The sequence below is a fragment of the Amphiura filiformis genome, chromosome 8 (genome assembly GCF_039555335.1).
Source record: "Amphiura filiformis chromosome 8, Afil_fr2py, whole genome shotgun sequence".
Classification (NCBI taxonomy): domain Eukaryota; kingdom Metazoa; phylum Echinodermata; class Ophiuroidea; order Amphilepidida; family Amphiuridae; genus Amphiura; species Amphiura filiformis.
Genome location: NC_092635.1, coordinates 66,258,599 through 66,275,209, shown reverse-complemented (window position 1 = coordinate 66,275,209; position 16,611 = coordinate 66,258,599). Strand labels below are relative to the sequence as shown.

At 35.5% G+C, this 16,611-nt stretch overlaps 1 protein-coding gene across 3 annotated transcripts in view; it reads left to right on the top strand.

Annotated features, from left to right (window-relative positions):
- LOC140159373 (QRFP-like peptide receptor) overlaps nucleotides 1–16,611 on the top strand; it is a 214,301-nt gene that overhangs the window by 84,696 nt on the left and 112,994 nt on the right. For all 3 annotated transcript variants that reach the window (XM_072182823.1, XM_072182824.1, XM_072182825.1), the window contains exon 3: nucleotides 10,931–11,016. The gene's annotated coding sequence lies outside the window, so the exon portion shown is untranslated. The remainder of the gene's footprint in view (nucleotides 1–10,930; nucleotides 11,017–16,611) is intronic.

The following is a 16,611-nucleotide window of genomic DNA, read 5'->3' as shown; positions in this document are numbered from 1 at the left end:
AAAAGACGAATACAAATTGAAAAATAAAACCAGAAAACTTCCGGTAATGGCTATCTGTCTACAGACAAAAGGTCTGTCTTGTAAGCAGTTTTGTAGTCACTCATGTCACGCTAAAGTTAAACTAAAATCGTAATCCTATTACATTCTTGAAATTAAAGTGTTTACTATGTATATAGGATAAGTTGATGATAGAGACAGAGTGAAAACACTCCAATAACACTTCCGTGTCCTGAAAACAGACTTATATATGAAACGGTGAAGTGCCTGGATGTTGTATACTTTGATTGCGTGTCCAGCTACGTGAGAGGAAACGCCAAATTATTTATTTTCCCCGCGCATGGGGCATCAAGCTAATACAATTTGAATGATTAAGAAACAGGTATTTCGTTTGGTAATAAGGACGTACCTCATTCGTACCAAACACTCTAAATTGACAAAGATGGTTACCAACATCAGTGCATTTTCAAAAGATGCAAATCTAAACGATGCACGCGGTCGTAAATGCTAAGTGTGGTCAAGCTTGCTTACCGGCGATGGGCCCCTGCCGACTATCACAAGTGCCGGAACAATGCGCGATTTATTCAATTGTTTATTTGAAACGCATGGATGAATGAGGAGAATGAAGGTTTAGCACATCGAAGGAACAATGCTAGAAAGGATCCGGTTAAAATAAAGCCTAGGAGAAGGTTTAGACAGTCTTATCAATTCTAGCCAAAATAAAACCATAATACCCGCGCCCTTGAACTGTTCCAACTTTTAACTGGGTATTAACAAGTTGCTTTCTACCATTTAATACAGCATGGTTTCAAATTTTATAACTCTGTTAATGTCATTTGAGTCCTGTTGATTTGTAGGTCTTTGAAAAATGGTTCAACTCAATATCTCGTATATCCACCATTGGTGTTTACCACGGGCACACAGCGGCGCCTCATTCTCATCTATCATCCATGCGTTTCCAATTAACAATTGAATAAACCGGTACAATTGTACCGGCACTAGTGATAGTCAACAGGGGCCCATTGCAGACAAGCAAGCTTTACCACGCTTAGCAATTTCGACTGCGTGCATGTTTTGATTTGCAACTTTCATATACGGATATCTCTGTGTCAATTTAGAGTGTTTGGTAGCAAATATGAAATCAAATTGGATCTCACAAGATTTTGCACCCGACCTTATCAATCAAATTGTCGTAACAAGATCAGGTTACATATTTCTTTATTTGAGGTGTTTATATAAGTAAACAGACGTTTAGATTGTCAAGTTAACCTATGAGAACTACCTGCCGATTGGCCAAAATGAATGTTGTGTCCAATTTTGAACCAATCAAGGAGGGTATTAATAAGATCATCTGCAAATGCAAGTTTGACCATAAATAGTTTAAAGCCTAGTCACAATTGGCAATTGAAATTAACATTTCAGGTCATTAACCAATCATAAATGCTGTAAGACGACCAGTAGTGTTCAGGGGGTTAAGTGTTGAAGACACACAACAGCATCATTGACATCAATCAAAATATATAACTGGGTTAATATTACTCTAGCTTCTGGCATGACAGGCAGTGGGCATGCATCCCTGTTAATAAAATTCATATAATCGTTTTAAGTGACACAACTTCTATCTAACCGTAAGATTATGTAAGCTAAAAGTGCTTTTAGTATAAATATAAATAACTATCCTGTCAAAATGAGCGGTCTTTCCAAACTGTAAAAAGTTTGTGAACGTCTTTCGTAAGATGATTTCAGCTTATTGGACAGAGCGTGGGCCAAATCAAGATCGACAGTTGTGTACGACCCTGTGTGCTTTACTGTCTTATATTTAAAGGGCAGAAGGTATACGGTATGTGGACATGGATCTGTCTCTGGCTAATTCCTGTGATCTGTGATGAGTATACTTCATTCAATTTAATCTGGTCCATGGAGGCCAAAGGAGGCATTTCTGAAAATTGAGTTACTATAATTATTACCTTATACATGTTATACCAACATTAGGATATCATAGTTATACTGAAAACACCAAAGGTCTAGCATACTTGGTTCTATAGTTATGAAGATTTGTGATGTCTAGTTTCTTTTGTATTTTGTTGTTTTTTACTCCATATTTTTGCCTTTATCTCAATTTCAAATTTGCCGCCTTCGGTATCCGTTGACCAGACATGTCACATTATAACCAACACGTACTTCTTGTTAATTATAGTCTAATACGATCGGAGACAATTCCACTTCTCATCTTTGAATAATCACTTTCAATAATTACTTTTGCTAACGGTTTGCGTGGTATGACATTATTGATGGCAACCTCTTGGTCTCCTACTTCCATTTGTCCACACCTGTTACCTCTTTTCATTATGTTTCACTACCTGAAGAGAATTGATCAAAAATGAATTCCCTCCTGTATCTGTTGACCAGATCACCAGGCTGTCATTATAGCTAGAGGCAGTATATGACACACATGGGTCAATGAGTTACATAAAAATGTGTGGTATTTAGTTCCCAGGATGTGAGTTTTGCTTGAGGCACTTTGTGGTTAAATGTTGATCCCTCTCTACAAGAGTTATTACCCGTCGATTTGGTTGATTAAGGAGGTGAGACATGATCAAATCTCTCCAGGTAACAAAACGTAATGTCATCAATGTGGAGCTTCAAAGTCAATATGGGTCTGGTTTTGATATCATTCCGTAGAGGACGCGATAATTATCTTACATATTTTCCTTGATGCCATCTTAATTAAATTTGTTGTTGCACGATCATTAACTGTTTGTCAAAATTCGAAAGCCATATAAAAAGAGAGAATATAAATATTTTCAATTAAAGTTCAAGCCCCGGATTTGAATTTCAGTTTCTAGTAGGGGATAATAACTTTAAATTGAGATGAAAATACGTTGATGTATTTGACTGCCACATCCGGTACGTTACTCTCCATTTTACTATAATAACACCCCTGAATAACACAGATGTTTAGTCAGCCCCGATCATCGAACTAGAAACTCGGAAAGATGTCAATTCGGTAACATGCTGCCATAACATACTCGTAAACCGCACACATACAATGTTATTCGGGTAGTTTATCTCAAACATTCACACCTTCAATTGCCGCTATTAAATTCACCCAGTGCTTTCAGTGCTTTCTTTGTATAAAAAAATTCCCCGAATGGTGGATGCAACGTACCTCAGATTATAGATTTGTTCTAAGTGTTATTCAACTCATTGACTCACAGTAATAAACAAACAGACTCAGAGACGAAGAAAAAGAGGCCCATTCTACCATTGGTTAAGAAAAATCTTAGGTTCAATTTAATTAGTCTATGAGCTAAATCTCGTACGGGTCTTAAGTAAGGGTATCAACCAATATTTGATAGAATGGGGTTTTGGAATAGACCCTCTACGATTGTTTGATGTGATCATTTATTAGATTTTCTAACAAAACATTACATATGTTCAATTCTAGACCTGGATATTTTCGTTTCTTTTCCAACTTGTTTATTTTTGTTCTGCTTTTTTGTGGTATTTTTTCTTCTATAAACCGTATATTTGTGTGCAAATTGAGGGCGCTATTTACATATATTTTTTTAATTTAATTAAGCCAAGTAATATAGGTCAGTATTCCTAACATTTCATGATAAAAAGTTTTTTGAAAATGTCGTTGCTATTTGTTACTCTTTTTCTAATGTTTTAATACCATTATACCAGTGTCTACCCCTTGTACAGATGAAAACACGATTTGAGATAAATAGCGCCATCAGTGTTCACCTTTTCGTGAAAATGACGTAGTTTTACATGCTATCAAACAACCGTGCCTCTAGATCATTGCTAGGGGGTACATTCGTATGGTACGCTTTTCACTAGAGGGCGTTTTCAAAATGGCCATCAAAAACACACTCAATGGGATAAATAAATATTTTTATATCGATATATAAGTCGATTATATAAATATTTTTGAAAAATTATGTACTGAACACTTAATAGCCCATTTGATGTGCTTTGATGGCTAGTTTGAAAACGCCCTCTAGAGAAAATTGTACCTTAGAATTTGAGTCCACTACCCCTAACATTGTTCTAGAGGATCTATACTAACAACTCACAGTATCAAAGAATGATTAATTTGATTATTAAATTAACTGGCAATAAGATCTGGAATGAAATAGGTTCCAACACTATTTGTGGTATTTTATGGCAGCCATTTTGAAATGTTCCTGAACTTAACTTCTGCCTTTACATTGTAGCACAGATTATAAAATCCTTCAAAAATATATGCAAACCTATTGGATCTGTACTATAGAATGAATACTTTACCCATAAATGTCCCATTTAATGGGTTTGATGGACATTTTGAAAACGCCCTGTAGCGAAAAACGTACCTTGCAATTTGAGTCCACTACTCCCATAGCAGTGATCTAGAGGGTATATACTAACACGCCATGGTATCAACGATCGGTTGCCATGATTGTTGAACTTATTTTTCAAAACCCCTGACCACGATGTTGCACCCCTTTCTAAATCAAACCATTTTCCAACTATGTTCTCTTTTCTTTACATAATACATGCACATTAGAAAACATAAAATCTTAACTCATATCCTTAGCATTTATCATAACGTTTCTTGTTTGCTTTACTTCACTGATTGTTAGTAGAATCTCTGTAAACGACTTTGAAAAATTTGCTCTTTAATCATAATAATAATAATAAAGTATTTAATAATAAATACATTTAACTAACTGTATACATAATGCTTAGAACAATCCATACCTACTTTACGCGATGATAATATATATGCTTGTATCTCACCGTTACACTATTTTCATTATGTAAGTAATACAAGTAATGTACAATTTTGATCAAGAAACGTTACCATGAAACTCAAGTTTTTTTCTAAAATCAATATATTGGTATCTCGAATCATCCTACTCGCACAGGATGATGTTGTATAACAACTAATATTGTACGCTATAAAATATGCACAAAAGACCCCTCCGGGTCGGAAATCGTGCTTCGTCGTCTTACATTAACAGCGTTAAATCAATTTTTAAAGTACCAAATCACTTTCAAGGATACATGTGCACTTTTAAGATATCTTCTTTCATGCCCTCAAATAAGAACCTTGGTATATTGCCATATTACGCTTCGATCTGGAGGCATCGATATCGAATTTATAGCGTTGAAAGACAATTTACAAAAATATTATTGGTTTTCAATCTTTCTTAATTGTTGCCTTGTGATAATTGTATTACTTGTCTTGATGCATTAAACTACCCACGCACAATATATTTTAACGCAATTGAATACTATGCTGATTTATAAATCGTAAAAGGAAGATATTTATGGGTTATATAAGCAAGAAATTTGTTGGTAATAGGAATAGTGGTTATCATATGGGCTTTAAGAGATGTTGTCGCATATTTATAAGCAAAAGTTGTGTCAAGGAAGTACTTTTTGTCATCACTGTGTCTTGCAACAATACGAATGTGAAATATATATTACCTGCATTATTTAAATTTGAAAAGGCTGGCATAGGTTAAGAAATATATAGTGAAAACGTGAACCGGTTAACAACAGAATTATGATATTGGTAATTAAGGTGTCCGAGCTTTGGTGATGTATACTTATGGCATGTTCAATTAGAAATTTGGAGAGTCGGCCCGAATACAATATTACATTGCATAAAACCTTATCTAAGCATACATATTTTTAACAGTCAATTCCCATGTTAAAAAAAAACACTGATCTATAAATACATTTGTTACCCTTACGCTGTTGTTGCCAATATTTTGCCAGGGCCATACACCCCCCTCCCGTGTTGACGCCTGTATGTGGGTTTAGTGAGTGTAAATGTTTTCGCGCTTCGCCCGAGTTTATTCCATTTTTGCACTACATTTCAACAGTTTAGCTTCAAATTGGCAAAGTTTTTGCCGCGCTTCACGCGCATTTCTACCATAAACTTATTATGTCGCCAAATGGTGCTGAACTTACTATACTTCAAGACATTTTTTCCAACCCCATTCACCGAATGTCAAAAAGAAATCTACGTCACTGACTGTTTTATTTACCAAAAACGGTTTTAACAGAGTAATTTGGTATTGATCCAGATATGATTATGTCATGATAAGTATAAACTTTGTTATTATGATAAAATGAAAATATAAGAGGAATGTAAATTTACCGCATGAAATTCTTCAAACTATTGTTTTAAAGGTTTTATTAATACCGAAAAAGCAAATGTACTTCTGTGGAAACGCAAAACCAATCTTACACCATAAAAATACCTTTAAAGCTTTTATGGTAGAAAACTTAACAGTAGGAAAAAACAAATATTTCCGGACGTCGTCCGCGTCTAATGGTTAAGATAATACGAGTAATGTTTGTATATATACAATGTGTGTTGTTGAAGTACTGATGTCGTTACTTATTTCGCACAAAAGTAAAGCTCAGATCGTAATCTTATCTGTATTCTTTATATTGAGGTGTTTATTGTAGTACGTATGCATAGGGAATGCTGGGTATAGAGACACAGTGAAAACACTTTAATAACACTTTGAAAAGAGACTTACGTGAAATGGTGAAGCTTCCGGGTTCGGGGTCATGTATACTTTAATTGACCTTTTCGGTAAATCCCATAAGCCTTTGCGAGTATACTTGAGAACTCGTCATTTGACGTCACGCCGACTTGCAATGCGCAGTAACGATGTTCGATAAACGATGTGCGCATCGGCACAGATCGGGCGAACTTCGCTATTCCGAAGGTTCGCTGTTCCAAAGGTTCGCTATTCTGAAGGCTCACTTTTCCGAAAATTAAAAAGGTTCTCTATTACGAAGGTTTTCTATTCCGAAAACAGAAAAGGTTCTCTATTCCTAATATGAAAAAGGGTTCTCTATTCCGAATATGTAAAAATGGGTTCTCTATTCCGAAAACGAAAGAAGGTTCTTTATTCCGATATAAGCCACTGTGTTCTCTACTCAGAAAATAAAAAAAAGGTTCTCTATTCCGAATATGAAAAAAGGACTCTCCATCCGAAATCTGCGGCCCGTGACCTTTGACCTCTGGGGCCAAGATGGGCAAAGGATCAATCTACGGGATAGAGTTCGTTAGTGTACCACATATGGGCCCTGGGTCCTTTGTAGTTTTAGTGCTAGCCTTGACAGAATTATGTGTTTGATGAAGGAGGAAAACGGCCCTAAAAGAAACCAAGTAAAAGTTTTTCGGTTAGCCATGATGTTACGAATTCCACTGCATATAACATATTCGGAATAGAGAACCTTTTTTCATATTCGAGTAGAGAACATGGTGACTTGTTCCGGAATAAAGAACCTTTATTTGTTTTCGGAATAGAGAACCCATATTTGAATATTCGGAATATAATTTTTTTTTCATATTCGGAATAGAGAACCTTTCTGTTTTCGGAATAGAGAACCTGTTTGTGTTTTGGGAATTTACGGAATAGAGAACCTTCGGAATAGAGAACCGTATTTTCAGAATAGCGAATCTTTAATTACATTCGGAATAGCGAATGGTAAAATTACACGTTCGGAAAAGCGAACCTTCGGAATAGCAAATCTTCGGAATGGCGGACCTTCGGAATAGCGAGAGGACCCCCGCAGATCGACGTGTCGTCAAATGACGAGTTCTCGGGTGTACACGCAAATGCTTATGGGATTTACCGAAAAGGTCAATTGAGTGTCCAGCCATGGACGCTGGGTCGACAAAATACCCATATTCGAAACATTTACTAACCCCAGTAACACCAAAGCATTAATCTGCCAACTCATGTGCGGGCTCATGTGACAGCAATTAAATGATCATGTACTCACTGGAAATTAAAGTCCTTAAATAAACCAAGCGTATTTCAAGTGAATACTTTAAACCAGTCTGCTTGTCTCAATTTTATCCTAATACGGTAACACAGATGTTAAGTCGGTTTTGATACTTGGAAAGATGCAAATTTGATAACTTTCTTGCTTCCACACTTCTCGTCAATCGCACACATACAATACCAATCAGACAGTTCTCACAAATCATTCTCAAGTACCGTCATTATATTCATCGAGTGTTTTCAGTAAACATAACTTGTATGCAAGGATTCTAAGCTTGACGGATGCAACGTACCTCAAATAATAGATTTGTTTGAAATGCGGTTTAGCTCATCGATCCACAGCAATGAACCAACGACCTAAGAGAAGACACAAAGAGGTCAAATCTATCATTGGCTTCGGACAAATCTATTTGTAGAGATGCATTATACATATATTACGAATATTTTATCATCTATTGACCAGGTTGCCGAAGACCTCATGCCAGATGGTTTAGAGCTATGTCATAACAGCAGATACTATATTCTAATATTCTAATATTTTTTAAATCCATATGGAAAGATGTTGAAATTGTTAAAATTCTTTTTTATATATCTTTTAAGCGGCATAAACACATTTTTTTCACTATTCTGGTACCAGGATCAACGGTTGTTTCATGGCATGTAGAACTGTATTTATTTTTAAGCAAAGTTGAACACTGGTGGCGCTATTTATCTTAAATCGTGATTGCATCTTTACAAAGGATAGACACTTGTATACTGACATTAAAACATCATAAAAATGAGTAGCCAGGACATTTTCAAACTACTTTTTATTATAAAATTGGGCTAAATTAAATGTAAAATATATGTAAATAGCGCCCTCAATTTGCACAGAAATATACAGTTTATTGAATAACAATTACCACGAAAAGGCAGATAAAAGATATGATAATTTTGATAAAGAAAAGAAAATCCAAGTTAAAAGTAGCTAAAAATATGTATATTCGTGCGATAGATGTTGGTATTTATTGTCAAGTGTAATGTTTTGTTAGAAACAGTAATAAATCAAACAACCGTGAGGAATTGTCTTAATCAATGTATACAATAACATCGCCATTAATACATGAAAAGAGCTGTACTTGACCTTGGTAAGACGGTGTACAAGGTGGATAAGATTTGAAATCTTTGATCAAAAACAAGATTTATAAAAAGGATCGATTTCACATTTTACTAATAACAAATGTTTTAATAGAAATTCAACTTTAAGAAGTACTATCTTGTAATATTGTAATATTGCATTTTGTCTAATATAAGCTCGTGTTTTAAAACCTTGAACTTTACAAATATTAAACAATATCATTTGTTGCTCTTACTCTGTTGCTTATGATGGATATAGTGTAGAATGTGCCCTGATATTTTTACATATTGATTGGGTGTTCTTGCAACTCTAATCCTGTTATCATCACCAACTGTGATTGTGTAAGAAGAAAATAATACTATTATATAAGGAATTGAAAGTTCAATGAAATATACATAATACAATTTGACATTTGTAAAGGTGCTTTTTCACGTCTTATCACTCTTATCAAAGCAAATGGCCTTGAAAATTCACTGTTAAAAAATAGTAACTGTTAAGGCGAACGGGATGGCAGGACAGGAGGCATGTATTTTTGATTTACTTCTTGATATTAGTACATTGATGTTATAGGAAATGGATCAACGAAGCTAAAACAATTGCAAACGAAATGTTTGAGCGTCACCCCTCTCGAAAACCCATGCATGGGCCGGGTACATAGGCAGAGAATTTCATAAAGGGATCTCTGTAATAGAACCCATGCCATTCCTCTTATGTGTCAGCTTTATTTGTCTCAATATTTGAATGCAAAGTCATGCTTCCCTCCGACCCGTTTTGATTTAAGATGACATAACGTATGTGTGTCCATTTTAAGGGTGTGTTTATTTTCGTTGAGTACGAGTGTTATTCTGGGACAGAAAAGTCCACATTGCTGTTACAATTGTTTTACACACACATCAGATTGGCTGTGACATGTAGTCCAGGAAGCTGCCCCCATGTCAGTGCATTTTGCTGTTAAACAATATTATTGCTTGGTTACTGACATGTGTTAAAAGTTGAGTATTGAAGTAATCTTGTGTGTAATTTTGGTTCATTTTGATGGATAGGAGATTTTAATATTATGAACTTGTGAAAAAATTTTAAGTTTCTTATTGAGCCCAGATTATGTCATGGCGGGAATGAGTGGACTTTGATTGAATTAAATATATAAAGAAAACATATGACAACTGTCAGCATAATAATAAAAACTAACAAATGTATGGCAACTGTCAAGACATATCAAAATAGACAATCAAAATAGCTGGATCGTTTCCATAGTTACAGCGATAAAAATCTTGTTGACTTTTGCAGCTTCCCTCTCATTGGGAATGGAATGTACGTTTACGTGTTTAAAGTGACAATATACAATTAACAAATGTTTGGAACCTGTCAGGTCAACTGGCAGAGATTAGAGATGTAAATATGTGTTAATTTGGGCCCATATGCATAAAACAAGTTAGACCAGTCTAACCATGGAGCTTAGAATTAGGGAGGGATCCTTTTACTTTTTTCTTTTTCACCTTTACTTTTAGCAAAATCCAGAAAAGTTAAACTGCAGCAATCTAATATTAAGCTACATTTATTTGCTCTTCACAGAATCTACAATAACATAAAATACGGTATGTAAATACCAAAACAAAAAGTTCCTTCTGCTTAGAACTAAGGCACAACTATTTTTGATCCTATAGCGCTATCGGTGCCCGAAGAGATACCGATGGCACTTTTTATCGTACCTTGAGCATTTGTACAGTGCATTCGTTTTTTTATTTAAATGCAAAACAATAACACTATGCAACTGTTAATTATTATTCTTGATATAATTTATTACTACATTTTCAGGGAGTGTTGTTAAGAGTCATCGGTACCTAACCGTGCACCGAGAGTTCTATAGCACTAAATTGTATGTGGTGCCTAATCTCCATAGTTAGACCAGGTCGAAAGTTAGACACAGTCTAACTTGTTTTGTGCATACGCACCTTGGTGTTTAGTGTCTCTCATTTATTCTTGTGATTTGTGTTCCTTTTCATTTATACAGACAACGCCAACTTCTTGTCAATGGAAGTCTAATTGGGCTACCTTCAGCTTCATGAAACACCTGTCTTAGAAAGCAAGACTTGATCTGTAAGTAACAAACCAGCACCATTTATGTTCTAGTAATTTTTATTATCACTTCAACATTTATCAGTGTACTTCGATTATATTTATAAATGCGCTTTTATAAATACGCATGTGACTCATGGGCACGATATACTAAGACCAGCAAGCGTGACTAAATCTTCATGCATTGACCACCATACAGAAAAGGATAGAAAGTCTGTCTGAAAAAATATCATCAAATTTAAGCTTTAATTGAATAGCAAAATTGTTGCACATGTGGGGATTCCGAATTTGTAATATGTTATCAAAAACAACGTGTTGAAAAAATATTCAACGACGGAAACATTTACAATATAATCACAAAGTTGAACAAAATAGACAATTTTGCTGCACAGTATTGTCATCTTATTCCGCCTTTGCATTCAAATGTATAGGAAGACCACCCGCTATGTAGAAGGTCACTTCGAGACTTACTGTCTACAAGCTGTTATGACGGCGCGTGCGAGGTGGTCACGTGCGTATATATTTATAAAAGCGCATATATAAATGTAACCTAAGTACACTGTTTATCGTGCAAGCACAAAAACCTCAATTTGTATAGAGTCAATATATATAAACATCAATTTATATAGCGTCAAGATATATATAGGGCCTACAGTATATAAATAATTCATACTACCTTTGAAAATAAATAGCTAGCACTTGCACATAACGTTTAATAATAAAGTTTCTCAATGAATGGCACATATCAATCAAGAGGAACATAATGAACGTTAACTCCTACTTCGGTACAACGACAGGAAGAGCCGAGGAGCTTATTTGTGGACGAAAACAGAGCTACCTATGTGTTGACTGACACACGAGTTCCTTACATGCAGGCGTTGGTTACCATTCATGTATAGTGGCAGTGCCTTCTCACTTCGTCACTTCTCTCAAAGATATCCATGACTCGCCATGACTCTTGCTTTTAAAACTTTGAACTGCGTTAGTAATTGCCTATACTTGCGGGAAAGAATCGGGATACTAAGTAGCTCGCAATTTGAACCAAAAATCGTTTTATATAAAGGTCAACTAACTCTGTGGCCACATAGACACACAAAACCAGTAATGGATATTTGAAGTCAACATTTTTTCTTCATTTTTAAATGTAATAATGAATATAACACAATCATCAAATATCACTCCTTATTGTCGATTACTGATGAAATCAAGTCCTAATCAAATCCTTGTGGAATTCTCAAATCAACTGAATGCGGCCGTGATGCGACCTGATCCAGTATCATTTCACCTATAGCGCACTAGCATATACTATACTTGATATGGTCATTCCATTGACGTTGGACAAGCTCATACATGTTTAGTCTTATCTTGAGGGTCAAGGCCCATGTAATAAAAAGGGAAAAGATGAGGAGAAAGATGAAAGAAGGAGAGAGGAAGAAAGGGACAGAAAGATGCAAAGAGGGGGAAAGCAGACAGACGAGAGGGTATAGAAAATCTAATCCAATTCTTTAGGTGCTTGGCCCAATTCTTGTATTGGATACATTTTTGCTAGATGGTGCTATCACTGCACTAAAACACAGATGGCGCTATCACTGCAATAAACCACAGATGGCGCTATCACTGCACTAAAACGATTCATATGATTATTTTAAGAGCAGTTTCAGACTGATTAACATTATCGTTTTATAATCAGTAAACTGTGATGGGTAAAAAGATTTTCGATTTTTATTCACATAATGGGTACATTATGTTTAGGCTTACTTAGCATAGCATTATTACATTTTAGCAATTAAAGATTTGCATAATAATACTACAGTGTTTGCGAAAATATGTTTTCAGAGTTACATCGACTTCTACATCAACTTCACATGGATTGGTTTTCTTGCTCTAAATTACTACATTCAGACAGACACAAAAGACTCTACCTTAGATGCTTAATTTAAATAAACATAAATGAACTCGCTAGGCGATTACCTTCTCAACAGGGATAATATCGGTAGCTATCTCGCTAATCTTCTTATCATATTATTTTTAAAGTAGTTATATAACATGTTTTAATTAAATATTCTAATAGTATTCTAAAAGTATTTTTTCACCCAAATCAAAAGAGATGTCTTTTAACTAGATTACATTAACTTTTAATCTTATACTGCATAAGAACATATATAAACTATTGTTCTTAACTTGAAGTATATTGATCATAATTTACTTCTGCTATCGATTTAGGCGTTCACTTCGACTTCTGGAGGCTTTCATGCCATAGTGGCCTTGAATATATTTTCCCCTAGACGAGGCTTTTATGCCAGAGTGGCCTTGAATAGATTTCCCCTAGAAGTTGAAGTTTTTGCTTTTGAACCGTAAGTTCGTCTCCGTGTATATGTGTTGTAGAGGTTTGGGTACGAAGCTGCGTGGTAATAATGCGAACACACTCTTGAAGCTTTTTGTGTTCAGGTCAACATTTCCTAAATACGCCGAGAAGCCTTGCGTAGCTACATGTCCACGTCCTACGTACGCCCTGCCTGCATGAACCTGCCTTTAACACCTCAAAGGAACTAAAGGCTTAAAATCTTTGTCAGTGACACATCCTTTGTAGATCTGCTCGTCTGCATATGCATGAAACCTAAACAGTTGATGCTCAGGAGAGATATTAAATCCATTAGACATACAGGTTTCACACTTGTTTTCACAATTACATGCACTATACATACATAAATGATTACAAAAGTGTGATATAGGTGGGTGTTTTTCTTCTTACGATACTGATAATAGATATAGGTCAGACGATCTTGCTGAAAGAATTAAGCTTCTGCTTTTGTTTAAATAAAATATCACATGTTATACTAGTTTACTATGTGTGCCTCAGAATCAGTACTCTCTAGATTAAGATTAAGTAGTTTGATCCTCGTGTTTTTATGATGTTTGACATTTAGGTGACAGAATATTATATTTATCACAGCTAACTAGATAGTACTTGAATCACTCTAAAAGCTGTTTCATTTCAATCGGCTGCGGAGCAGGCGATCACAAATGTTTTCCATTCGCTGCGGTTCATGAACTATAATATTTCATAACTTCATAACTCTTATTTTAAACGGGGCACTGTTCTTTTTTTTTTCCTGTTGGTGTGTGCGTGTGTGTATGGGGGTGTGGAGCTGTATACAAAGAATAAATTATGGAGATCAGAAAACAATATATTTTACATTATTTAAAGGCATTTGGTTGTTCTAGGCAGGAGAGTTAGACTGCTTAAGGTTAGTATCGGGAGGCGCGGTCACAGGATGATAATCGGTGGTGTACCACCAGTGGCCATTTGGTTAGAATATGTTCACTTAATCTTTACATTTGGTCAAAATCCTTACAATTTGGATATCGACAGCCTAGTACGGTAACATAACAAAATTGCACGAAAAAAGCGTATGCCATATTGTACTACTAGACAAGGTGGGAGAAAAAAGTCGGTGATCAACTACATATCCGAGGTAAATCTGGCATTGTGACATATTTGCGAACGGATGTAAGATGCACGCTACTAAATGGGCAATATAGAACCACAAAGTTTGTACAAGATTTCTTTTTCTATTAAAAGTTACCATTTCCCGGTCAAATATTAGGAAAGTTAATTTACTTACCACAATTGAAGGAGATAAGGTCAAATACGAGCTTTATTAAACGCTAAGCCGCCTTTCTCAAGTTGAAAACATAATGCAAAATGCAGTTTTTGTTAGGTTTTTTTTTCCTTTTTTTTATCTGTGGGACGAGCTTCTTGACAAGAATTGACTACCTTCTCATCTGTCAAGGAGGTTTCATTGTGGTCAAGATGAAGAATTTTATTGAGATTAAAGATTTAGGCTATTTTGACGCCTGACGATGTCCGACGTGATATTTTTGTGTGGTTGATTTGAACAAAAATGAAATTGACTAAATCCAGTGGGAATAACGCACCAAAAGCAGGCGATTTTACTAATGCGCGGGGGCTTTGAGACAGACTATTAAATTAAGATGGCCTAATAAGCTTGGACTTTTTTGAAGGAAAATCCAGAAAACACAAATGCCGGTGATTTGATGTATAGTATTACAAAGTTCATGCTTACTTTGAGGCGACACTTTTCATGAGAAACTTTCTCTCATTCACTTTCTCATCAAGTGATACGCATTTACTTACCTATAATTTGTCACCATTATCCAATCAAATTATTATTTATCATAACATTTCCCACTGTTTGAAAACGAGTATTGTTTTAATACGTCTAACTTGATAATCCTAATCTGATTTCATACACTCTAAGAAACACATAGCCAATTTATAGAAACACGATTAGAAAAATACCCAGAGTGTATAAATATTATATAACTCCACTCGCACACCTTTTTGAGTTCTACGCGCTGTGCGTTCGCATGTGTTTACCCGGAATGTTTACTGATGTTTATTGAATTGTCGTACATTGCATTTCAAGTTATAATATAACCCAGTTGGTTGCGACTCTAATAACGTATTACAGATACGTACATGGGAGTTAAATTGTCATAATAGAGATATTGCGATTTTCCAAACGTAGACACTGGCGCTATGTCTTATAGTCAGTCATCTGTTGAATTGTTCTGCACGCAATCAGCCCGGGTCACTCCTCCTTACGCCATACATAAATTCGCCCAGTCCCATTTCAATAATATGAAATTTAAAAAAAAGGGAATTTCAGTTCCGCTGAGGTGGGCCTCGAACCCACGCTGCGGCTACATACAGAATATTCAAGTCCAGCTCGCTGTACCACATGACTTACTGGTAGCAAATTGAATTTTAAACATAGAGAATATAGGTAACTCCAACATGTGTCGGGTATATCGCCCCGCACTACAACGTTCATGCGGTACCGATGCATTGAACCTAGATGTCAAAGAAAAATGCTAACCACTTGCACCTGTAAGATTAGTCTCTTTGAAAAGATACCTACGTTTGGAAATCGCAATCTCTCTATTATGTGGTTACAACCTGTGATGTCATAACCGGATACAGTTTTCCTCTCTTGATCGTTGATTGTCGGTCATGGCAAGATGATCTAGAAGGTGATGACATTTAATATCTTCAATCGAACACAAGATATATAATATTTGTTGATTGTATAAAATAAGTAAACACTTTCTTATGTCATAATGTGGATAGTGGCTCTCCTATTACATTTTTGAACGATAATTTGACCTTGTGAAGTATTTCTGTAATCTTTGTAGACTAGATTTACATAAAGGAACGACTTCAAAAGTCCGGTTTTGTCTGGTCTCTATTGTTCTAAAAGTTGTTCAATCGCCATCAAGCCGCCCCTAACGTTGACTATTATTTTGAAAGTTCATGATTTTCAACCACGAAGTTACATAAATGTCAACAAGCTTTTGTTGCTTTTATTCTGTTCCTGAGTGTTAATTTGGTTTTGAATGGGGTGTTGTTGCAACTATAACTTGTATAAAACAATACAGCAAGGTAGATACACTGTACAAACAATTTCCATGAACATGCAATGCATGAACATGCAATGCATACATACTCGCTATGTAACAACGCGCGTGATTAGTCGAGAAAGGGCATAAACAGCGTTTATGCCCGGTGTCCCGAATGTGAGATCGCCGGGT